Below are 25,780 nucleotides of genomic sequence, written 5' to 3'. Positions count from 1 at the left end.
ATGAAGACAGTTTTCTATACCAAGCAGTCAAACAAACGTAGATTCCTGTAACAGTCGCAAGCTCTGGGTTACAGCAAATGATACTTAGAATTATGAAAACAGCCCTTCTAATATTGATGGAAAAAGCTCTTTGACCTTTTAGGAAAACTAAAAGTAGGACCTACTGTATAGCACAGGGAACTATCCTTAGTCTTTTGTAATAACCTATAAGGGAAAAGAATCTGAAAAAGAATATGTATATTCAGCTTTCATATATAAATATGTGTGTAACTGAATCACTTTTCTGTACACCTTAAATTAATATAATTAACACAACGTCAACTGTACTTCAATTGAAGAAAATGAATAAAATGAGAAGGTAAAAAACAAAAAAGAAAATGAAAAGATTTTGAATCCCAGTTTTAGCAGGACAGGATACAGAATAAATAATAAATAAAGATTTAACTTATATTTTGTGGCCTCTAATATGTAGACATTTCCTCACCTATTTCTATTTCAAAAATATTTATTTTATGTACTTACTTGGCTGCACCAGGTCTTAGTTGCAGCACACAGGATCTTTGATCTTCTTTGTGGCATCTGGAAACTTTAGTAGTGTCATGCAAACTCGTAGTTACAGGATGTGGGATCTATAATAGTTCCCTGACCAGGGGTTGAACCCGGGGCCCCCTGTATTTTGAGTACAGAGTCCTAGCCACTGAACCACCAGGGAAGTCCCTCCTCACCTATTTTCTTATCTTTCTGAAAAACCAAGGTTAATGACTACCCAGGACTTGCCTTTCTCAAGCACTTCTATCTAAGCCAGAGGTATCTGGTATATAGGTTTTTTAATTCCACCGGGTGAGGTTGGACTATCAGATGGAAGAAGTTGAGATGCTGCAGAGAGAAGGGGTCAGATGAGGTAACTAGTGGAGTGAAAGGGAGAAGCAACATGTTGCTCTGATCGTGTTTCTCTGCTTGCTGTCAAGCACAGTGAAGCTGTATACTGGTGGCGCTGGGCCTGTTTTGCTGCCCTCCACCACAAATGACTTGTTTCAGACTCGTTTCTTTTTTTTTTTTTCAGAATCTTTTCCTTTTGTAAGGCCTGGGTTGGTCATAAGGTGGTGATTCTTTTCACAGTCCCTGCGTCTGGTACCTGGGGGTAAGTCCTGAGGGAAAGGGGGTCTTTCCAAACCCCACTTTCTTCCAAGGAGGGGATGAGACTACAGACTCCTTTCTTTGAGGTCTTCCCAGGCACAGCCTGAGCATGTCTGCCCGTCCTCTGCTTCATTCTGGCCGGAGTGGGGAAAGGAGGAGGCTGCCTGGGTGAGCATCATCGTCCTCTGCAGTTGCCTGTCTCCTTTTAAGGACATTGATTTTGTCTTTGTTCTGACAAACAAATAATAAGATTTTCCACGGAGAACTGGACAATCAGAGGAACTTCAAGGCTGGGGGCCTGTTCCTGCTTCTCTACAGCGTTGCCAAGGGGGAAAGGAAAGAGAAGGGGGAAGAGACGCTTGGAAAACGTAACTGCTTCCTGAGAAGGTTTTATATTTCTATTCAAAGTACACTGCACGGGCTTCCCTGGTGATCCAGTGGTTAAGACTCCGTGCTTTCTACTGCAGGGAGCACGGGTTCAATCCCCAATTGGGGAACTAAGATCCCGCATCCCACACAGTTAGGCCTAGATAAATGAAAACATAAATGAAATAAAAAATTTTTAACAAGAATAACAACAAAAGAACACTGCAGTTTACCACCATCACACACTGAATGCTCCCCTGCGGCTGAGAGGGAGGGCAGGACGGTAACCATGGAGACAGGGCACCACCAAAAGCAGCATTCGGGGGTTGGAAAGCTGAGTATTGATTGAAGAAGACAAACAGGCCTGAAGAAATTTGGAGGTTAGCCTTGTTGTTCTCCCTGCTCAGGCACGTTTGGAACCCGTGGGGAAAAGGCTTGATCCACCCCATTTCTCCTCTATTACTTCTCTGTTTCTCCTCTCTTACTGCAGGAGTTTCTAAACACATCCTGCATGCTGGGGTTTGCCCCGACCCCTGGGTTCCCTGGATGGTATGTGTGCACACATGTGAGAAGGTTACTTTCGTCAGGGAGGCCTTTCCTTCATTCTGAAATTATTTTCTTCCCTCCTCCTTTTCCTTCTTTTTAAAAACACAGTGATATTGACAGCGTTCCTCTTGCCAAATGTCTTTATTGACACAATTAAAAAGCAAGTATTTGTACTGGAAAAATGTTTTAAAATATATGTTGGGCCCCACAATTTAGATTTCCTGAGTAGTAAAATTAAGAATTAAAAGGTTTGAGAAGCACTGTGTTGTCATACAGTGTGTGCCCCTTTGTCAACACAGCCTGTCCACCCTGTTCCTACAGACTGGATGAGCCATCCTTGCCCCATTCCTATTTGTGGAAATACTCATCTTCACCCAGGCTCAGCTCAGGATGCCACGCCTGTGAGCACAGCGAGGTTAATAAGAAAAGAGACATACCTCAGAGACACCCCTAGTAGTGTGAGAATGACAAAAGTCATAGTACAAAATGATGGGAAGGGGCAGATGGAAGGATTATTCAATAAATAAATGGGAGATACAAGTGGCCAATAAGCATATGGAAAAAGTACTCTCCCTGACTAGATATCAAGGAAAGACAAATGAAAACATCAGAGGTATACTGTTTGTCAGTTATGAAAAGTAAGCATATTTTAAGTGTTGTTAGTTGTAAGTATTTGGGGAAAGTCTCAAGATCTGCTGGCATAAACTGGTAGATGAAAGAAGGATCCAGTTACCAGCAAAAGGAAAAGAAACACTGGGTAGGTAAAAGCAGTAAGGACCCATTGCAGAAGTTTTCAATTTTTGGCCTTTTTTTTTTTTCCCTGAATAAATTCCCAGAAATACAATTATTGCATGAAAGTGTATGGACACATTTAAGGCTCTTGTTTCTTTCCCAAATGACAATGCTGATTTATTCTCCCATTAGTACAGCAGAAAACCAAGCTTTGAAAATTAAAGATAGGGTCTTCCCTGGGGGTCCAGTGGTCAAGACTCTGTGCTTCCAATGCAGGGGGCCATCCCTGGTCAGGGAACAAATATCCCACATGCCACACAACCCAGCCAAAGATTAAAACTGAAGAAAAACTAACAACCGATGAACCAAGCAAAAAAGTACAACAGAACTACTACGGATACAGTTAAGCGAACTGTTGAGTCTTGGGACCCTCAGGAGTCTAGTCCTGGCTCTTGGTTATAGGCTTGGCTTGCACACCAAACTGAGCTATGAGCAAAACTCCTACTTTTTATGTCTAACTGTGTGCAAGTATGAGAAGTGAGGCTTGGACTAGTTAATTTTATTTTATTTTATTAAAAATTGTTTTATTTTTGGCTACACAGGGTCTTCGCTGCTGCACACAGGCTTCTTCTAGTTGTGGCAAGCGGTGGCCACTCTTCATTGTGGTTCATGGGCTGCTCACTGCGGTGGCTTCTGGTTGTGGAGCAGAAGCTCTAGGTGCAGGAGTTTCAGTAGCAGCTCAAGGCTGTAGAGTGCTGGCCCAGTAGTCATGGTACATGGGCTTAGTTCCTCTGTGACATGTGGACTCTTTCTGCACCAGAGATTGAACTCATGTCACCTGCATTGGCAGACGGATTCTTATCCACTGAACCACCAGGAAAGTCCCAGGAGTAGTTGATTTTAAAGATCTCTTATAGCATTAATATTTTATAACTCTGTAGCAGTTTTTATACAGCTTTCAAAGATTTGGGGCATTTAACAGAGGAATAATGGCTGACACTGTTTTTTTTCCTAGGAACCAGGACAAGCTGATACCCAGCAGAAGGAGTCCTGAGCAGGAAAAGTGCATGAAATGTCTGGTGTCTGTCTTGACTCACCATTCTTGCTCATTGGTACATGTAAGACCTCCTTTGGGGACCCCCACAATTACCTGGGGAGCACTTTGCCTGGATTTGTGGGTCTACTTTGCGAGGTAGAGAAAAGATCTCCTACAGAAGATGAAGAGGAAGCATATTAGGTATGTCCTAACTGTACTTTTAGTCTACAATTATTTATGGAACACTTGCTGTGTGCCAGGTGCTTTCCTAGGTTCTAAATACTAATACTTAGCAGTAAGAAAAAAAAATTCTTTCCCTCAGTGAACATTCTCATGAAAGGAAAAAGCAATAAACAAAGCAAATAAGTGAAATACATAGTATGTCAGATGGTGACAAATTCTATGGAGAAAAATAAAGAGAATAAGAGGGAATTATGGGAAAGATCACAATTTAAAGATTTTAGAGCATTTTTTTGTATTTAAAAAATTTTAATTGGAAGATAATTGCTTTACAATGTTGTATTGTTTCTGCTGTACAACATTGGGAATCATCATAATTATATATATATATATATATCCCCTCCTTCTTGAGCCTTCCTCCCACCCCTGCTTTTTAGAGCAGTTGTAGGTTCACAGCAAAATTGAGAAGATAATGCAGAGATTTCCCATAGACCTCCTGTCTCCACACACGTGCAGCCTCCCACATTATCAACATCCCCCGATCCTGGTCAGCTTGGTACATTTGTTAACAATTGATGAACCTATATTAACACATCATCAACATTATCCAAAGTCCATAGTTTACATTAGGGTTCGCTTTTGGTGTGCTCAGCCTCTCACATTAGCAGCACTGCCCCTGCCCCCGCCCCCAATCAGCTTGGTACGTTTGTTACAATTGATGAACCTACACTGACACATCTTTGGCATCCAAAGTCCATAGTTTACATTAGGGTTCACTCTTGGTGCTGTGTATTCTGTATGTTTGGACAAGTGTATGATGACATGTATCCACCATAGTGTCATATAAAGCTGATCCAAGAAAAGGAAGATATTGAATAATATCCTCTGAACTGAGAAGGAACTTTGAGTTAGAAAAATGAAGGGGCAACTTCCTAAACTACAATTACGAAGTTTCTTGTGGGGAATTTACATATAAGCAGCTGGACAGTCCAGAAGGTACAGAGGGATGGAAAGGGGCCAAAGCTAAAAATAGAATCTGAAAAAAAAAAGAATCTGACTAGCATGTGAGAAGCAGGACTGCACAGACTGGAACCCTGGTTTTTTCCTACCCTCGGGGGGTATCATAATCTGCATCAGCAAAAGGCATTCTTTCAGTTTTCATATCAGATGAAGGTAAGGGTAAAAGTTGACAGAGAACTTCCCTGGCTTGGGCACATTCTTTGTGAAGAGGCTTAAGTTCAGTAACGAGAGGGGAGAACTGCAGGCCTAAGATGGAACTGACAGTATGGAGTCAGTGTGGTTCAGCCACACTCTCTGCCCAAAAAATCCTCTGTGCTCTTCCTGTTCATCCCACCTTCCTCCCAACCCCTGGCTGATCTTTTTACTGCCTCCATAGTTTTGCCTTTCCCAGAGTGTCATAGAGTTGGAATTATACTGTATGTGACTTTTTCAAGTTGACTTCTTTCACTAAATAATATGTATTTCAGTTTTCTTAATGTCTTTTCATGGCTTGATAGCTCATTTCTTTCTGGCAATAAATAATCCTCCATCTTCCGGATGAGCCACAGTCAATCCATTCATCTACTCAAGCACACCTTAGTTGCTTCCAAGTTTTGGTAATTGTTGATAAAATTATTTTCAGCATCTACCTGCAGGTTTTTGTGTGGATGTAAGTTTTCAACTCCTTTGGGTAAATACTGAGAACGTGATTGATAGATCGTATGGTAAGTGTAGGGTTAGCGTTGTAAGAAACTGCCAGCTGTCTTTCAAAGTGACTGTACCATTTTGCATTCCTATCAGCAATGAATGAGAGTTCCTTTTGCTCCGTGTTCCTGCCAGCATTTGGTGTTGTCAGTGTTCTGGCTTTTGGGTATTCTAATAGGTGTTTTTTTTTTTTTTAATTCAATATTTATATACTTGGCTGCTCCAGGTCTTAGTTGCCGCTTGCGGGATCTAGTTCCCTCACCAGGGATTGAACTCAGGCACCCTGCATTGGGAACATGGAGTCAGTCTCTGGACCATCAGTTAAGGTTCCTCTAATAGGTGTTTTATTGGTGTCTCATTGTTGCTTTAATTTGCATTTCTCCGATGACATATGATGTGGAGCATCTTTTTATATGTTTGTCATTTGTGTATCTTCTTTGGTGAGGTGTCTTCTAAGCTAGCTGTTTAGTCCCCTATCTTTTTATATGATTGATGCTACTCTGAAGCCTTTTTTAAAAAAAGTCTTTGTTAAATTTGTTACAATATTGCTTCTGTTTTATACTTTGTTTTTTTGGCTGTGAGGCATGTGGGATCCTAGCTCCCTGACTAGAGATCGAACCAGCACCTCCTGCATTGGAAGGCGAAGCCTTAGCCTCTGGACCACCAGGGAAAGCCCTCCTCAACACTTTAAATATTTCACTTTACTCTTTTGCTTGATTGGTTTCTGAGAAGTTGTATGTAATTTTTTTTTTTTTGTATGTAATTTTTATCTTTGCTCTTCTGTAAGTGATGTGTGTTTTCTCTCTGGCTTCTTTCAGAATTTTTCTTTATGTTTGATTTTATGTAGTTTGAAAATGATATGCCTAGGTATAGTTTTTTTTTAATTTTTTTTTTGAGGAGGGGGCATTTATCCTGCTTGCTCCCTCTTGGCTTTCTGGATCTGCCATCTTGTGTCTGATGTTAATCAATTTGAGGAAATTCCCATTACAGTTGTCACACTTTTTGTAGTTGTCCCATAGTTCTTGGATATTTTGTTTCTGTAGTTTAGTCTTTGTTTTCTTTGATTTTTATTTTTATTATTTTATTATTATTTTTTTCTTCTTTGATTTTTAATTTGGAGTTTTCTCTTGAGATATCCTTCAAGCTCAGAGATTCTTCCTCAACTCTGCCCTGTCAGCTCACAAGCTCATCAAAAGCATTGTTCATTTCTGTTAGAGTGTTTGATCGTGTTAGTATTCCTTCTTGGTTATTTCTCAGAATATACATCTCTTTTGCTTACATTGCCCATCTCTTCTTGCACACTATCTGTTTTACCGATTATATTAGAGTCCTTCGTTGTTTTAAATTCCCTGTCTGATAATTCCGACATTCCTCCATGTCTGGTCCTGATGCTTGCTCTGTCTCTTGAAGCTTCGTGTGCTCTTAGTATGCTTTGTAACTTTTTTTTTTTTTAAAGATTTTTGTCTTGATGTGGACCATTAAAAAAAAATCTTCAAAAAAAATCTTTATTGAATTTGTTACAAGATTGCTCCCATTTTAAAAATGTTTTGGTTTTTTGACCACAGGCATGTGGGAGTCTTAGTTCCCTGACCTGGGATCAAACTGGGGCCCTCAGCAGTGAGAGCAGGGAATCTAACCGCTGGACCACCAGGGGACTCCTGACAGGGAGTGTTTTATTGGCCAGTGATTAGGTCTCAGTCATTTAGTGAGCCTGTGCCTCTGCATTGTGAATTTCATAAGTGTTTCTCAGGTTTTTTTTTTTTTTTTCTCTCTCTACCTTTTTTCTGACCCACTTGGGTGGGACAGAATGGTTATAGGAGGCTGAAGTTGGGTATTTCCCTTTCTGCAGGTCTGTTAGGCTTGATGAAACCCTGGCAGGTTAAGTTCTAATTAGCTAGTTTCTCCTGAGGGTAGTCCTTGTTAAGAACCAAGTGCTCTGCAGTATTTCAAAATAGTTCCTTTTCTTCTTCCCTAGCTACAAGCACAAGGACTTTTTTCTCCAGTATTACTGCAAGAAGTTGATTGAGTTCTTGAAGATAAAATTCACAAAAGCATGCCCCGCCCACCCTTGTAACCATGTCCTTTTGAAGATTTAACTCTTAGACTTGTCCACACTCTCGGAATTGTTTCCAGTAATTCTCCAAGTTTCAGTTCCAGTGTCCCTAGCCCAACACTGGTTCCAGTGGAGGTTTCTGCCCCAGTGTATTGTGATTCTCTGCAGTTACCTGTTTCTCCAACTTTGGGGGGTAGTTGTTTGCCCTATGACCTCACTTCTTTTATGGATCTCAGAAGTTTTTGATTTTTCAGCTTGTTTAGCTTTTACCTTAGAATGTCAGTTTCCAAGCCCTGTAGCTGTGGGACCAGAAAGGGCAACAGATTACAGTTTTAAATAATGCACTCGCTTAACTTCCTTGCTCTGTCATAACCTCACCTGCCTGAATTCACATCTCTGCATTTGTCTCTTTTCTAGATGTCACAGGTTTTTCAATTTAATTTTTAAGATGAGCAATAATTTTGTGTGGTGCAGAAAATGAAACTAAATGGTACCAGCACCCAGCTTTTCCCCCTAGAATAAGGATCTCAATCCTGTTAGAGATAGGCTGTGCGTATACAGTCATATCTGTGGGATTTTCCTCCCTCTGTTTTTTTTTTTAATTTATTTTTAATTGGAGGATAATTGCTTTACAGTGTTGTGTTGGTTTCTGCCCTATAACAGTGTGAATCAGCCATAAATAAGCATATGTCCCCTCACTCTTGAACCTCCCTCCCACCCACCCCACTTTGTTTTTGTTTGTGTGTTTTTGGTTATGTTCAGTTCACAATTGATAATGCTCAGTAAAGACTATTCTGAACCTTATTTTCATTTTTAAGGTCGTTCCATATTGGTTTATACAGAGCCTCCTCATTCTTAGTCATGGCTACAAAGTGTCTCATTTTATGCTTGTATCATAATTTAGTTAACCACTTCCCTTTGATCCATTTAGACTGTTTCAAACCATTTGCTATTATGAACAATTTTGCACTAAATAACCTTGTACAACTGTGATTTTACACACAATAAAGTCTATCTGTAGAACATGTTCTTAGAAGTAGAATTTCTCTGTCAAAAGTAGACACGTTTTTTGATTGGGAAAATTTGTTCCTGGAATTTGTGCCAATTTGCATTCCTCAAGTAATGAACAAGGGCTCATGTCCCCCCACCCCCCAACAACAAAGTTTTATCAATTTTTAAAAAAATTTTTACCAGTGAGCTGGGTGAAAATGTGACATGTAGGGCCAAAAAATGTATATCATATTCCACATAGGATAATTCATGCTGGAGAAAAATCATAAACAATGAATTTTATGAGAGTTTTCAAAGGGAAATTGGAATTTGTTAGGTGTTGTTGAATCATAGTGGAAAAAACCCAATGAATGTAAGGAATGTGGGGAAACTTTTTTAGGTGATAATCTTGACTCGCTGAACATCAGAGAATTCACAGTGGAAAATGCCATAGGAATGTAATGAGTGTGAGAAAAGTTTCTAGAAGAGTTCATACCTTGTTCAACATCAGAAAATTCATTTGAGACAAACCCCTGTGAGTATGTTGAGTGTGGAAGAGCCCTCAGCTACAGCTTAGGTCTCATTGAACATCGGTGAATTCATACTGGAAAAAATCTTATGAATGTAATGAGTGTGGGGAAACATTTAGATATAATTCAGCATTATCTAAAACATTTAGATATAATTCTTAACAGTTCAGAGACTTCATGTTAGAAGAGAAACCATTTAAATATAATGACTGCAGGAAAACCTTTCCTCAGAGCCCACATCTCATTCTATATCACTGAGTCTACTCATGAGAGAAACCCTGTAATTTATTGAATGCTATAGAACCTTTAATCAGCTCTTGAACATCAAACAATTCATTCTGGAGAGAAACCCTGTGAATAACGTCACCAAGTGTTGGAGGGTCTTCAGTTATACTGATGGTTGAAACCCAGAGAATTCACACAGGAGAGAAACTGGCTGTAATAAATGTGGACATGAAAAAAAAAAAAAGAACAAAACTGTGGACATGCTCGCTGACCTAGGTGAAGCTTTACAACAACATCAAAGACTTCATTTTGGGGAAGAATCTTATGAATGTAATGAATGTGGTGATACCCTCACTAGACTTGTGCCTGAGAATCTGCTTCTGAAAAAAGAGAGAATAAAAACTTGAGCAACTGGAATGTTTCTGTGTATTTATTTTGTGATGCGAAGCTGCCGGCAGATCCCTGTATGCACTGCCTTAGTTCATACATTTCTTACATGAGTCCTTGATCAAATGGTAAATGTGGAAGAAAGTTTGTTTACATTTCCTCTTTCTAAATCATCAGAAGTACCATGCTGGTTGGAAAAGCATTGGACATAATCCTTGGAAATTAATGGAAGCTTTCTGACTTGTCGTGCCATGTAAGTAGCTCAAATGTCCTTGTCAATCAGGGTCAGAGCTCCTGATAGCTCTTGTAGTAATTTTCTACCTGGAATTAGGGAAATGCAAGAAGACCTTGAACTGAAGGGTCCCGGTAAGCTTTCTACCACCAAGAAGTAGTTTATATTGGGAAGAAAGATTCCAGGGTTCTGTGATACAAGAGCCCTCATACCTTTGAAAGGATTAAAGGGTGGATTGTCCCTGGTAAAAATGAGAGAAGTGAATGCTGACTAATAAAGTTATTTTCTGAAAGTTAATGTTGATTGAATTAGCCACTGGGGTAGTGTATATTAAAGAGGAGGATGTGAAGATGCATTCATGCTTGTGAGAATTAATGCTCGATTGTTTACCAGAACCCAGCTTCTGTGTTTCTTTTCAAACTTGCCCATTTCCTCTCAACACATGCAAGACTGGGGGTACAGTTTCCCAAGTAGTTACCCTTTCAAGACAGAATGTGAGGCCAGGACGAGAGTGAATGTCTGAGGTACGGAATTCCTGGAGGCATTTGATCTCTTGCAGGACCTTGTGCCTCTCTTGGCTCAGTCTAGTCCTGGCCCTTCAGGGAAGCCCTAGAGCTTGGATGGCTTGCTTGGAGGGGACTGAATGGAAATTTGGATTTTAGGGGGTCTTGGAACAGCTGGAGCAGAGAGGAAGGGATGGAAGGAAAAAATGAAGGAAACATTTGGGAGGAGGCTAGCTGAGGGGAAGAGCTGTAGGAATGGGCTTAGTCACAGGGCCTCGGTTGGAAAAACTGAGTGGCTCTAAGACACAGATCTCCCATCTTCTGAGGCACCAGTAATGGCCCTCCCTGTGTCCACGGACTCATTTACTAAGTGCCACCATGCTTGACACATCACTGTTAGACGCATGCTTTGAGACTTCCCTTGGCAATCTGGTGGTTAAGACTTTGCTTTCCAGTGCAGGGGGTGTGGTTTCAATCCCTGGTCTGGGAGTTAAGATCCTGCAATGCCTCTGGGTTTAAAAACCAAAACATAAAAAGAAGCAACATTGTAACAGATTCAATAAAGACTTTATAAATAGTCCACATCAAAAATCTTAAAAAAAAAAAAAAAAAAAAAAGGTTTGGTTGGATTCTTCCCAAGGTCTTCAGAAGCTAGCTCACGTAATGGTTCTTTATCATAAAGGTATTGGGGTTATTATTATTACTTTTTATGGCTTTGTTATAACAATAGAGGGAGAATTTGGTGGTCTGGGCTGCCAAACTCTGCCCATTCCCAAGATTTCCAAGGCTGGCCCTTAACCAGATCCTGGGGGATAACCTTTGAGCCCTTGGGATATCTTGCCTGCTAAGAGAATTTGTATATCTGAGGCCTTGGGCCATACCAGATAGTTTATGTTAACAATGTGATGCATGGTGAACACCTGTTTTTTTTTTAAATTATTTTTTTATTATTATTATTATTTTTTTGGGCCATACATTGATATGAATCAGCCATAGATTTACACGTATTCCCCATCCCGATCCCCCCTCCCTGAACACCTGTTTTTGTATGCCTAGGGGCTTGGGCCACACTGCCTCTGGGCCAAAGACTAAATAGTTAAGGTCAGTCACACTGGCACTCCATGCTTCCATGACTGACCCCCGGCAGAAATCCTGAACTGCAAGGCTTGAGCTTCCTTGGTTGGCAGCAACATGTATGTGTTGTCCTACATTGTTGCTGGGAAAATTATGCACTGTCTGTTTGATTCCCCAGGAAAGGGAGAACCAGAAGTTTGTGTCTAGTCTCTCCTGAACTCCACCCCATGCACCTTTTCTCTTTGCTAATTTTTTTTTTCTTTGATTTGATTTTTGATTTTTCTTTTCTTTCTTTCCCTCATGGCATGTGGAACTTCCTGACCATGGATAGAACTTTTTGCCACTTGCAGTTGAAAATGCAGAGTCTTAACCTCTGGACCACCAGGGAAGCCCGTCTCCTTGCTAATTTTAATCTGCATCCTTTCACTTTAATAAACCTGCTTCCTGAGTTTGGTGAGTCCTGCTAGCAAATCATCAAATCTGAGAGTGGTCTTGAGGACTCCAATATAGATATTCTTGCTGGAGTACCCAGGAAAAGCAGGACAGGATGCAGGTTGTTTTGGATCCAAGGCAGTTCGAAGGACTTCTATTTAAGAAATTAAAAAAATCTCAGCCACAGAACTTTATTTTTAAATCAATTATAAGTACCCAAAGATAGAAGTTCAAAAGCAAATAAAAAAGAGCACAAACAGCTATAGTTGTCTATATATTGCTAACACCAAATGTCAAGCAAAGGATATCTCTAGACTAGAGGCACGGTTAAGGGCCTCGTTTACTGTTGGGCCTCATTTGTTGTTCTGGGAGGAACCCATCTGTGATTTTCCCACTTAATGGGCCTCTGGTCTTTACTATCAAAGCATTCCTTTTCCCAGAGGAAAAGACTACTACTAAATATGTAAGTGGGCTTCCCAGGTGTTGCAGTGATAAAGAATCTGCCCGCCAGTGCAGAACTGGGTGCAATCCCTGGGTCAGGAAGATCCCCTGGAGGAGGAAATGGCAACCCACTCCAGTATTCTTACCTGGAGAATCCCATGGACAGAGAAGCCTGGCGGGCTACAGTCCATGGGGTCGCAGAGAGTCAGACATGATTGAGCACACACGCTCGTGAAATACGTAATTATAATGTATTATCTCACAGTCTTTACTACCATCCCAGAAAGTTCAGTAAATATAAAAGTGAACTACTTGTTGGAAAAGTGTCCATGGTGACTCAATATTGAATGATTAATACCTTAAACTTCACCTCTACTTGTTAACTTTCTCATCTCAGAAACCAGTGACCTTGATGACACCCCACTGGTTACTAGTTTGGTGAGTAATTCAGAGTTAGTGGGAGAGCCCAGCTTGTTTCAACAGCAGGAGTTTTGTAGGTCTTTAATCCTCCCACTCCGGACTTTCCCTCTTCTCAGACTGCACTGAAAGAAGACTCCAATTAGCAACATTTTTAATGTATTATTGTTGACATTTCCCCCTTCTCCTTATGATGCTCCTCAGTCTTATAAGTTTGAGAGTTGTCTTTACATCTCTGTCACCATCTTCTCTACTTCTCTTTTTTTTTTTATGGTTGTATCAGGTCTTAGTTGCACCACGCAGGATCTTTAGTTTCTGCATGTGGGATCTAGTTCCTTGACCAGGGATCGAACCCGGGGACCTCTGCATTGGGAGCACAGAGTCTTAGCCACTGGAGCACCAGGGAAGTCTCTTATCTTCCATTTTCTTTATCCAAATATTTTTAAAATACAAAAGTTATTCTTTAAAAACAAAGCTAGAGGGACATCCCTGGTGGTCCAGTGGTTAAGACTCTGTGCTTCCAATGCAAGAGGCAAGAGGCACAGGTTTGGTCCCTTGTCAGGAACTGAGATCCCACATGCTGTGTGGTGTGGCCAAAAAATAAAATGAAAAACAAAGCCAGGGCTCTTATGTGAAATGTCAGTTGGATGATGTTTGGCTGTGAGAACTAAATACCCAAAATAACAATGGCTTACTCATGATTTAAGTTTATTTTTCTCACATAAAAGGCCAGAGGTAGGCAATTCAGGGCTCCTAAAGAGCCCTCACAGTCTTCTGGGATTATCTCTAGGGTGAAACTCCTGCCTTCAGGTATAAGGTGGAACGGCTGGCATCAAAACCGTGTTGTAGGCAGAGAATGGAGGAAGATGCCTGCCATCTGTCTCTTAAGGGAATTTCCTACAACCTTCCCTTTCCATTCATGTTCTACAGGTCAGGGCTTAGCTATGTGTCCACACCAGCTCAAAGAGAACTGGGAATTGTACTCTTCTTTTCTTTTTTCAGCCGTACCACATGGCATATGGGATCTTATTTCCCTGACCAGGGATCAAACCCATGCCCTCTGTATTGGAAAGCAGATTCTTAACTGGTGGACCACCAGAGAAATCTAAGAGGGCTGGGTGATATTGGGTCACTCATCTCCACCACAGTTGTCACGAATGTTCATCACATTTTCCTCTTTTCTTTTCTCCACCAGAGCTGTTGTTTCACTGCCGTATTTGCCTATAGAAACAGCTTGTCCTACTTTGGGATGCTGGTTATGATATTATTTTTATATTAAGTAATATACAAACAGTATGCATGTTTCAACATGTCCCTTGGTAATTATGAAGAATCTAGATGAGTGGAATAGTCTGTATGTTGAATTTTATGGGTTTATTGAAATGGAAACCCCTGACTTAAGACACTGCCACTATTCAAAGTGGCAGCTGTGTCAGATTGACAAGGGCTCTGAGATTTCACTTTTTCATTCCTTCTCATCTACTTTCCCACACAAAGCTGGACTCTGGTTTGTAGGCTTGTGGCGCCACCTGACGCCCACTGAGGACGCTGCCTCTTCATCCCCAAGCTGGGAGAGGATGCCTTAACACGTACGTAAACATATCTCTTGCTGTGGTGCCTTTTGAGATTTCTCCACCTACTGTGATTATACTTTGACAATCCTCACACAAGCACTCTTTCCTTCTACCCCTTTCTTTCAACTCTTGCCTGTGTATGTGTGTATGCAGTCATGTCTGATTCTTTGTGACCCCATGGACTGTGTAACCCACCAGGCTCCTCTGTCCATGGAATTTTGCAGGCAAGAATGCTGGAGTGGGTTGTCATCTCCTACTCCAGGGGATTTTCCCAACCCAGGAATTAAACCCACGTCTCTTACGTCTCGTGTATTGGCAGGCGGATTCTTTACCACTGCACCATCTCTCCTCCCCTTGTTTGCACCAGCAGTTGCTTCAGAGTTAACTGCCATTGTACACATTCTAGAGCCTGGTATATGCTAAGAGCTTTTTGTGCGTTATCTCACAGCTCTCACAAGAATCCTATGTATTTACGAATTTATCCCATTTGGAACATCCCTGACGGTCCAGTGGTTAAGAATCCTCCTTGCAATGCAAGAGATGTGGATTTAATCCCTGGTCAGGGGACTAAGATCCCATATGATGCAAAGCAACTAAGCCCATGCATCACAACTACTGAGCCTGTGCATCACAACTAATATTATCCCATTTTACAGGTGAGAACACTGAGATACAAAGCTGAAGTCATTTTCCCAGGTATGCAGAGCTACCAAGTGGAAGACTGTAGGGCTGTCTGTAAGCCTATGCTTTACCAGTGGTTCTCAATGCTGGAAAGCACCTGTATTTTTTTTTTTATTTTTTAAAACTTTTTTTAGAAAACACTTAAATGTATCATTGTGTTATGGGAAAAATACATTTTGGTGGTTATTAGAAAAACTTGGGCTGCCCTGGTAGCTCAGCTGGTAAAGAATCTGCCTGCAGTGCAGGAGACCCAAGTAAGATCCCTGGGTTGGGAAGGTCCCCTGGAGGAGGGCATGGCAACCCACTCCTGTATTCTTGCCTGGAGAATTCCCATGGACAGAGGAGCCTGGCGAGCTACAGCCCATGGGGTAGCAAAGAGTTGGACATGACTGAGTGACTAAGCGTAGCACGGCACAAGAAAACTTACCCAATGGTCATAACAATGTTCCAGGGGTAAATAAATATATTTCTGGTTTCAATAGCTAATCTAAAAATAAAATTTAGGAGCACTTCCTGCATGTAGGTTAAGGATGCCTATATACTTGTGTGTCTTGGCATATGTTCACTGAATCATTCATCCTCTCGAGTGTGAATTTTAGCATCCAGGCTGGTTATGTTACTTGGATACTGAATTTAAATTGAAAGCCTTGTTCCTCAGGGTTAAGGTGACTTTTATATATTATTTATTAAAAAATTTATATATTTGGCTGCTCTTGGTCTTTGTTGCTGTGCACGGGTTTTCTCTAGCTGCAGTGAATGGAGGCTACTCTTCTTCGCAGTGCGTGGGCTTCTCATTGTGGTCGCTTTTCTTGTTGCAGAGAACAGGCTGTAGGCACATGGGCTGCAATAATTGCAGCACTTGGGCTCATTAATTGTGGCTCACAGGCATAGTTGTTCCAAGGCATGTGGGATCTTCCCGGATCAGGAATCAAACCCATGTCCCCTGCATCGGCAGGTGTATTCTTAACCACTGGACCACCAGGGACATCCTAAGGTGACTTTTATATTTAGTGAAGCCCTAAGACATCAGAATCACCTGGGAATTAAAATACAGATAGCTCTGCCCCCATCCTGGACCTTTTAAAAACACTGTCACTCGAGGTGGGCCTGGGAATCTGAAATCTGCCTTCTGCTCACTAAGGGAAGTGCCTTATAATAGTGTGGTATTACTGGATGCATTTTATGAGATGTCGAATAATTTGAAAGCATGTGATAAAAATTCATTTAATATGCAATAAGCGAAAAAAGCAAATCCCCTCCAATTAAAACAAAATTTCAAGAATTGCAATTTGAAAGCTCATGGAGGAAGTTGGACACTGTTCACCCTAATGAACCGGTAAACAAATGACTGAGTCCTTTATGAGTATCATGAGAACTTGGCAGGTTTGATTTGCTCCCTGCCTTCTGTGGTTATATTGTGGATTGTTATTTTTAAATGTACTGCACAGCCTAGAGGAACCTAAAGAGGCATGACAACTAAAAGTAATGTGGTGTTCTGGATGGGATCTTGGCATGGGAAAAAGCACTAGATAAACACTAGGGAAGTCTGAATAAGATACTGGACATTAGTTAATAACTGTATCAGTTGGTTCCTTAATTGTAAGAATGTACCATTCTCAGGTAAGAAGTTAATATGGGAAACAATGTGGGGTAGATGAGACTCTGTGTACTACCTCTGCAATTTTTCTATAAATCTAAAACTGCTCTAAAGTTAAAAGCTTATTTAAAATAAGTAAAACAAAGAATTACAAACATGGCAAAAGTGTACTGTTATCATTTAAATGTTTTTATGTTCTATAACCTCATATTTGCATTTTTGTGTAATGGTGTTAATGTTGGGCTTCCCCTGTGGCTCAGCGGTAAAGAATCTGCCTGCCATGCTGGAGACATAAGAGGCATGGGTTCCATCCTGGGGTTGGGAAGACCCCCTGGAGGAGGCATGGCAACCCACTCCAGTGTTCTTGCCTGGAGAATCCCATGGACAGAGGAGCCTGGTGGGCTACAGTCCATGGGGTCGCAAAGAGTCGGACACAACTGCAGTGACTAAGCACACAAGCGTGCACGCTAATGTTAGCATTGAAAAATGAAAGCAAGATGTAATAAAACTCCATAGAAAAGTTTTAACAATCACTATGCCACTTGATCCTATACCTTTAGGAAAGAGAACCTTGTGAAATCACATAGACAACAAACATAGCCTTTGAGCAAAACATATTCATTGATTGTAGGTTTATGAGTCATGTGATGATACCAGCTCACCTTATCTTTCTTCCTTTGGGGGAAATTACCTTAAATTATGTAATGTCTCCAGAAACTCATTTCTTGCCTAAAGCCATCAGCTTTGTAATGGTGGTGGTTTTCTCATTAGGCATGATGAGGGCAGTCGTGCCCATTTTCCTAGAGCCAAGACGTTAAGTCACTTATTCAAGTCTCAGAAATAATAAATGGTAGAGCCAGGACCAGAAGCTGGGTCTCATGGTGTTTAAGCTAATAGTCTTTTCACCTCTCTGCAACAACAGGGGCTGGGCCCTAACCCTTTACAAGGTACGATGGCCCTTATTCCTCTTTCCTGTCAGAAGGCCACTTTCACTCAGGTATCTACACCTGCCTGGAGCACCTGAATTCCAGAGAAGTCAGCTGGGTCTCAGATCTAGGTGGCTTCCCAGTTTTCTAACCAGGGATTCTTAAAAAAAAAAATTTTTTTTTAAATTATTTTTTGGCCACACCACAAGGCATACAGGATCTTCACTCACCAGCCAGGGATTGAACCCATGTCCCCAGCAGTGGAAGCACAGTCTTAACCACTGGACCACCAGGAGGTCCCTAACCAGGGATTCTTAACATGAGAGCACATTGGAATCCCTTGGGGAGCTTCGCTGATGTTTCTGTCTTACCTCCAGGAACTCTGAAATATTTGGTCTACAAAGCAGCCTGGGATTTTTTTTTTTTTTTTTTTTTTTTTGCCCTAAAATTATGACATGTTGTTGTTTAACTTTGCTACTAAAGTACAGATCTGCCTGTTAAACCTGCTTCTGAGGAGGTCATGGAGTTTTTCATGGATGTCATTTCTGTTGATCATCTATCCCAGAAGTTAGAACACCTCCCACTTAGAAGCAGATGCCTGGCTTTAGGCAAAGCTCTTTGGGTCTCCTCCCCACAAGACAGACATTCTACATCTCAGGATATAAAGCAGAATTCATTCTCATATGTTTTTAGAGTAGAAGGCTAGTCCCACAAGCTGAGGGCTGAAACAAACCTAGTCATACCTGAACATTGTGTGCTGTTGTTAAGTATGTTGTTCCAGAGGGCAAAACAGTCCTTTGACTGGTCTCTGAGGGAGCTGCAATGTCCACTGTCTCACATAGTTTAACACTTGGGCCTTGTCAAAGGAAAGGAGTCCCCTGATTCTGACAAGGTCTAACGTAATTATTTATGTCCCTCTCCATGAATCCCAGTATCCTCCAGGTTCAGCCCCTTTCTCTTCTTACCCAACAACCTACATCTTAAATAGTTGTTTTGTTGCTGTGCAGTTGCTAAGTTGTATCCAACTCTTTGCAACCCCATGGACTGCAGCATGCCAAGCTCCTCTGTCCTCCACTATCTCCCAGAGTTTGCTCAAATTCATGTCCATTGAGTCTGTGATGCTATCTAACCATCTCATCCTCTGCCACCCACTTCTCTTCTTTCCTAGCATCAGGGTCTTTTCCAGTGAGTCAACTCTTCTCATCAGGTGGCCAAAGTATTGGAGCTTTAGCTTCAGCATCAGTCCTTCCAGTGAATAATCAGGGTTGATTTCCTTTAGGACTGACTGGTTTGATCTCCATGCAGTCCAAGGGACACTCAAGAGTCTTCTCCAGCACAATTTGAAAGCATCGATTCTTTGGTGCTCAGCCTTCTTTATGGTCTAACTCTCACATCCATACATGACTACTGGAAAAACTGTAGCTTTGACTATATAGATAACTCATATTAAGCAGCATAGGATGATGGGAGGTGTAACCTATTTTCCCAATCAAAGGTGTTTGTCCATCTCCTCCAGGGATGCTGCTTGTATCTTTGGGCTCTGGAGAGTTTAAACCCTTGCCCACTAGTGCTGGAAACAGTCCCAGACTCTTCCAACATCTTGGCACCAAAGATACTCCCTGGATCATCATGTCCTCCCTCGGGTCTAGCACAGTAGGCCAAATTACATACTCAGTCTTACTAAGGAAAGGTCTAATTTGGTCTTCTAGAAGGTATAGTTTTATAAGATTGATTGCTGCTTATCCAGGGGTGGCCTTATTAAAAAATAAAGAACAAATTAACCAGGCGTGATGGTTGATCCCTCTGGTTGCTATATTTTGGTTCACTGACACTCCAATGTTATATGGAACTTGTGGACTGTAGGGTCAGCTAAGGTTCCTTATCCACCCTGTGAAAAAGTTACCAACCCCATGATAACTGTTGATCTATTGGGATAGAAGGGCTTCCCAGATGACTCGGTGGTAAAGAATCACCCTGCCAAGCAGGAGACATGGGTTCCATCCCTGGGTCATGAAGATCTCCAGAAGGAATTGGCAACCCACTCCAGTATTCTTGCCTGGAAAATCCCATGGACAGAGGAGGCTGGAGGTCTACAGTCCAAGAGGTAGCAAAAGAGCCAGACACGACTTAGTGACTAAACAATAACAATGCGATAGAAGGAGCTTTGTGGAGCCAACTGGCTACATTTGCTGTTTTAACCAGCTTTACCCTATGTCCCAAATCTCTGCCATTATTCTTCTGGGTTAACATACTGTTCCTTAAGGCCACATTAAAATTCAGCTTAATTACAGAAGATTTTTCCAGGTAAACATTTCTTAGTCAACATGTACAGACCATCTGTGATTAGCGCAGTGCTCTGGGCACACCTGAGGGCAGGTTGGGTTCTTATCACTAGGTGGGGAGATGAAAAATATTCTTACAACAGAATACAAGATACCAAAGGTGAAATTAGCCCAAATGCCAAAGGTCACTGGAGGACAGTGAAGGAGTGATTGAAATGAGAAGAGAGCAGGCATGGAAGGCTTCGTAGATGTGATTTTTTGGAACCAGGTCTTGAAGTATGGAAGCCCGGTGGTAACCCCAATACACTAATCATGCAGGATTTTATTCCAGTAGATGGGAGACACTTTATGTACATGTGAGCCAACTGTGGATTTTCTGGATGTTAGATTTGAAACTTCCTCTCTGGAACTGATTGTTGGTCAAAATAATGGCAAAACTGGCCTAGACAAAACAGAGCCCCACTAAAGGATGGATGGGTGGTTTAGTCACCAAATCATGTTCGACTCTTCTGACCCTATGGACTATAGCCTGCCAGGCTCCTCTTTCCATGAGATTTTCCAGGCCAGAGCACTGGAGTGGAGTGCCATTTTTTTCTCCAGGGAATCTTCTTGACCCAGGGATCAAACCTAGGTCTCCTGCATTGCAGGTAGATTCTTTACCGACTGAGCCAGAAGGAGGTAGGTGTGTATTCAGTGAGACTCTAGGAAGTAAGTCAGGTTGAAATGAGGAGAGCCTGGGGAGGAGTCTGAAGATGTGGGTGCTAATCTGGTTTCCCCTCTTCTGACCTGAGTAAACCTGGAGCAACCACTGAATCATTTGAGCCACCTTCGCCTGTGAAGGTCTTTTCTGCAGCTGCTGGAGACAGCTAAAGCTTCCAGAGACTCTGATTATGGCTAGTATATACGAGAGGGCTTTGGAAGCTATGTTCAGTATTTGTAAGGTTTGGATTTGTTGTTATTGTTCTTTTAAACTGTGTCTCAAAGCCTGTATTTTGCCTACCTGAATAACATCTCTTTATCATGATTTCGTATATGGCATGAATGTAGTGAAGTTAAGGATCATGTGAATGACTGACTCACTGTTGCAGGGGTAGAGAGAGTTTGAACAAGGAGGAAGATGACAAGCCCAAGATAAATCTAGAGAGAGAACGTGTGGGTGTTGGCAGCAGAACTAAGCATCAAGAGACAAAGGGACACTTTTGCTCTAGGGACCCCAAAGGGTCATCACAACTATGGATTTCAGTGGCATTGGACCCATGGACAGCATTGTGGGTAGGGGTGTGGCGTAAGAGAAAACCAAGTACGAAGAACAATAAACAGTGTGGGCGATGGCAAAGGGATCCCATTAACCTGAGAGGTTGCATCACAGAGAGAGGATCTTGTTGAAGCACTGAATAGTGCATCCAGGGTGTTTTAAAAAATCGAAGTATAGTTGGTTTACCATGTTGTGCTAGTTTCAGATATACAGTAAAGTGATAAGTTATATAGATAGATTGGATGCATCCTTTTTCAAAATTCTTTTCCATCATTGGTTATTGCAAGATACTGTATATAGTTCACTGTGCTTTATGGAAGGTCCTTATTTTTCTAAATTAGTTACTTATTATTTTTGGCTGTTCTGGGTCTTTGTTGCTGTGACAGCTTTTCTCTAGTTTTGGAGAGCAGGCACTACTCTCTACTTGTGGTGCAAGGCTTCTCATTGCAGTGGCTTCTCTTGTTGTGGAGCTCAGGCTCTAGAGAGTGTGGGCTTCAGTAGTGACAGCTCCTGGGCTTTAGAGCAGAGGCTTAAAGTTTGTGATGCAAGGGTTTAGCTATTCCGAGGCTTGTGGGATCATCCCGGACCAGGGATCAAACCCATGTCTCCTGCATTGGCATTCTTTATCACTGAGCCACCAGGGAAGCCCTGTTTATCTATTTTATATATAGTAGTGTGTATCTGTTAATCCTAAATTCCATTATCCCTTCCCCCTTTGGTAACCATAAGTTTATTTTCTATGTGAAAGTGAAAGAAAGAAAGTGAAGTTGCTCAGTCATGTCTGACTTTCTGTGACCCCATGGACTGTAGCCTACCAGGCTCCATCCATGGGATTTTTCAGGCAAGAGTACTGGAGTGGGTTGCCATTTCCTTCTCCAGGGGATCTTCCCAATCCTGGGATTGAACCCAGGTCTCCTGCACTGCAGGCAGATGCTTCACCATCTAAGCCAACCGGGAAGCCCTATTTTCTATGTATGTGAGTCTATTTCTGTTTTGTAAATAAGTTCATTTATATCATTTTTTTAGATTCCACATATAACTGACATCATATATTTGTCTTGGACTTATTTCACTTAGTACGATAATCTCTAGGTCCATCCATGTTGCAAATGGCAGTATTTCATTCTTTTTTATGACTTAGTCATGTCCCATTGTCTCCATATGTACCACATCTTGTTTGTTCATTCATCTTTTGATGGACATTAGGTTGCTTCCATGTTTTGGCTATTGTAAATAGTGTTGTTATGAATGTTGGGGTGCATGTATCTTTTCAAATTCAAGTTTTCATCTTTCCCAAATATCATCCATGATTTTTAGGGGCTGTATCTTGAGCTGGAAAAACAGCATCATGAAGATAAAGTGAGGAGTCATTCTGGCCTCCTACAGGTTCTCTAGTCACATCGGGAACTAACATGTCCCTGTGATGGTGGGTGGGAGACACTTGGACTCGGACACAACACTCCTCCCATTGTTGTTTTCTCAAAATAGAGCCTCAGAAATATGCATGTAAGACTGCCTTGGTCTGGATGGCAAATGATTTCCACTCACATGGGAATTCAGACTATACTTAGCAGCAGTTTCTCGAAATATTGTGATGAGGGGCTCAGTGGACAGAGACACTAGCAGTGCTGTCTTAGCCCTGGTGGTATGTGGGCTCTGTTTTTTGGCTGTTCTGGGTCTTTGTTGTGGTCCACAGGCTTTCTCTGGTTGAGGAGCACAGGCTCTTGAGCATATGGGCTCACACTCCTCAGGTGGGCTCATTATTTTGCTGACCTTGTGAAGACTCCAGAGCCTTGGAGAGGAGCCTCATGCTCTGGGGTAGTTTTCTTCTGCTTTGTCCTCTGATCACTTGCTACCTTGTACATTCTGCTTTTGTCTGTTTCCAATGCATTTCCTGCCACCACCTCCAGCTCTCCATCCTCAAAGCCCAGCACTGACCCCTCTGCCAGAGCAGGCTTCTCTTCTCTGCCTCTCTACCTGGCACTGAACCATGGCCCAGTCACTGGAGAGTGAGATTTCCAGGTGTTGCTGCATTTTATCCCATATTGTGAGGCTTCCTAGGTGGCACTAGTGGTAAAGAATCCACCTGCCAATGCAGGAGACATAGGAGATGAGGGTTCGATCCCTGCGCGGGGAAGATCCCCTGGAGAAGGAAATGGCAACCCACTCCAGTATTCATGCCTGAAAAATCCCATGGATGGAGGAGCCTGGTGGGCTACGGTCCATGGTGCTACAAAGAGTCAGACGTGACTGAGCACACACACACACACACACACACACACACACACACACATATCCCACGTGAAAGGGGCCATGGTTTCACCTGAGAGGGAGAAAGACGTGGACCTCACAGGACCTTGAAGGCACCTCTTCAGTTTAGAATTTGTCCAGGAAGGATCTGCTGTTTTGACACAATGTTAACATGACCTCAGATGTTAAGATGTTGACATGGCTCAGACGGTAAAGCTTCTGCTGCAATTTTGGAGACCCGGGTTCGATCCCTGGTTCAGGAAGATCCCCTGGAGAAGGATATGGCATCCCACTCCAGTACTCTTGCCTAGAAAATTTCATGGATAGAGGAGCCTGGTGGGCTACAGTCTATGGGATCGCAAAGAGTTGGACACGACTGAGAGACTTCACTTTCTTTCTTTAACATGACCTTGCTGGATCAGGCTCAGAACTGGTTGCTCTGGGCTCCCTGGGGTAATTGTTAACCCTAGAAAAGGAGACTGCCGTTGTGTTTTACTTCCTTGCATCTTCATAGCTGAAGGTGTGAGGGGAACACTGAAGACTTAATTGAGCCTTGACTCACCTTCAGCCGGTTGCTGTAGTGTTTGGAGTTGGGATATGAGTATTTCAGGTCAGTCGCTTTCTACTGAGCATGGGCCCAGCATGGCTGGCAGCTCTTCTGGACGTGTAACCCAGTGCTGGCTTTCAAGGAGCACTCTGTGTGTGGGAAAAGGTGTGTTCATAGGACATGGTTAAGTCACATGAGGCAGGATGCATTCGTGTTGTGCTGAGTAAGACTCTGGTGTGTTGAATGTACTGTGAGGTTGGTGCAGTTGAAAGGAAGGCAGGATCAAGGAGAGTGGTGATGGTGATAAAAAGGATGAATGTGGGGAATTGAAAGAGAAGAACTGTTTACAGGAAGAGAAAGCTACCAAGCCAGTGTCCCTGTGTTAGGTCAGGCCCTTGCCCAGGATTATTCGCTGGGAGAAAAGGGTTTTGAAAGATATGAAGGTTTTTAAGGTGGGTGCTTTTGGTCATTTCTGCAAGAATCCTCACAAAGACTTACATTTAAATCTCAGGGGACACTGAGTGCTGTTATGAACAGATTGGTAGTAGCTTGGAATGTTGCCCATAGAGGATAGAAAATATAATTATGATCGGCACTTGGTCCAAATCAGAGTTGTAAGCTCCTCTGAGAAGTGGCATGGTTTTGAAGTCTAAGAGGAGAGTAGCCAGTACTGGTAGCCCTCCTCGCCACATCTCCCAGAGGGAAGAGAAGGGCCAGGGGTGAGCAAGAGCCGTGTGCCTTTTATTTTCCATGTTCCTGTCTCTGTGTGAATTCAAGAGGTGGCTGACATTCCTGGCTGCCATTTTTTTTTTTTTCAAGAGGAGCAACACTGCTCATACTTACATATAAGAAGCAATTCCATGGAAGTCCTGAAACTGTTAGGAGACTGTGAAACACCAGCCCCTACCCAGTCATACACATCTCATACACCCAGTCATGAGAATGGCTATTTGTGGACCATACGCCTTGGCTTCTTCCCTTGGTAGGTCCCTGTTGCTCCAGATGGCTTCTAAATTGGCTAGTGTGGTGAAGCAGGTGGTAGGCAGGGGAGTAGCTAGGAGCATACAACTTATCCTTTTCCTGTTTAACCCACATACTGGGGCTGATCAAATGAAACACTGTTAATGTCTGGCTAGCAAAGTAATGCTCAAAATTCTCCAAGCCAGGCTTCAACAGTATGTGAACTGTGAAATTCCAGATGTTCAAGCTGGGTTTAGAAAAGGCAGCAGAACCAGAGGTCAAATTACCAACATCCATTGGATCATCAAAAAAGCAAGAGAATTCCAGAAAAATGTCAACTTCTACTTTATTGACTATGCCAAAGTCTTTGACTGTGTAGATCACAGCAAACTGTGGAAAATTCTTGAAGAGATGGGAATATCAGACCACCTGACATGCCTCCTGAGAAATCTGTATGCAGGTCAAGAAGCACAGTTAGAACTGGTCATGGAACAACAGACTGGTTCCAAATTGGGAAAGGAGTAGGTCAAGGCTGTATATTGTCACCCTGCTTACTTGACTTATATGCAGAGTGTATGATGTGAAATGCCCAGCTGGATGAAGCACAAGCTGGAATCAAGATTGCTGGGAGAAATATCAGTAACTTTAGATACAGAGATGACATCATTCTCATGGCAGAAAGTAAAGAAGAACTAAAGAGCCTCTTGATGAAAGTGAAAGAGC

The 25,780-nt window shown here is 42.1% G+C and overlaps 1 long non-coding RNA gene and 1 other non-coding gene across 2 annotated transcripts; one reads left to right on the top strand and one right to left on the bottom strand.

Moving 5' to 3' along the window:
- Nucleotides 1-638: 638 nt before the first annotated feature.
- TRNAL-CAA (transfer RNA leucine (anticodon CAA)) lies at nt 639-712 on the bottom strand. Its single transcript has one exon. It is a non-coding gene; the product is annotated as a tRNA-Leu (tRNA).
- Nucleotides 713-738: 26 nt separating this feature from the next.
- LOC133057113 (uncharacterized) lies at nt 739-9,903 on the top strand. The gene is made up of 3 exons (XR_009692970.1): nt 739-901; nt 1,064-1,141; nt 3,797-9,903. It is a non-coding gene; the product is annotated as an uncharacterized LOC133057113 (long non-coding RNA).
- Nucleotides 9,904-25,780: the final 15,877 nt, after the last annotated feature.

This window comes from Dama dama, chromosome 5 (assembly GCF_033118175.1).
Source record: "Dama dama isolate Ldn47 chromosome 5, ASM3311817v1, whole genome shotgun sequence".
Taxonomy (NCBI): Eukaryota; Metazoa; Chordata; class Mammalia; order Artiodactyla; family Cervidae; genus Dama; species Dama dama.
Note: the sequence above shows the minus strand (reverse complement) of the source record. Positions and strands in the feature narration are given on the sequence as shown.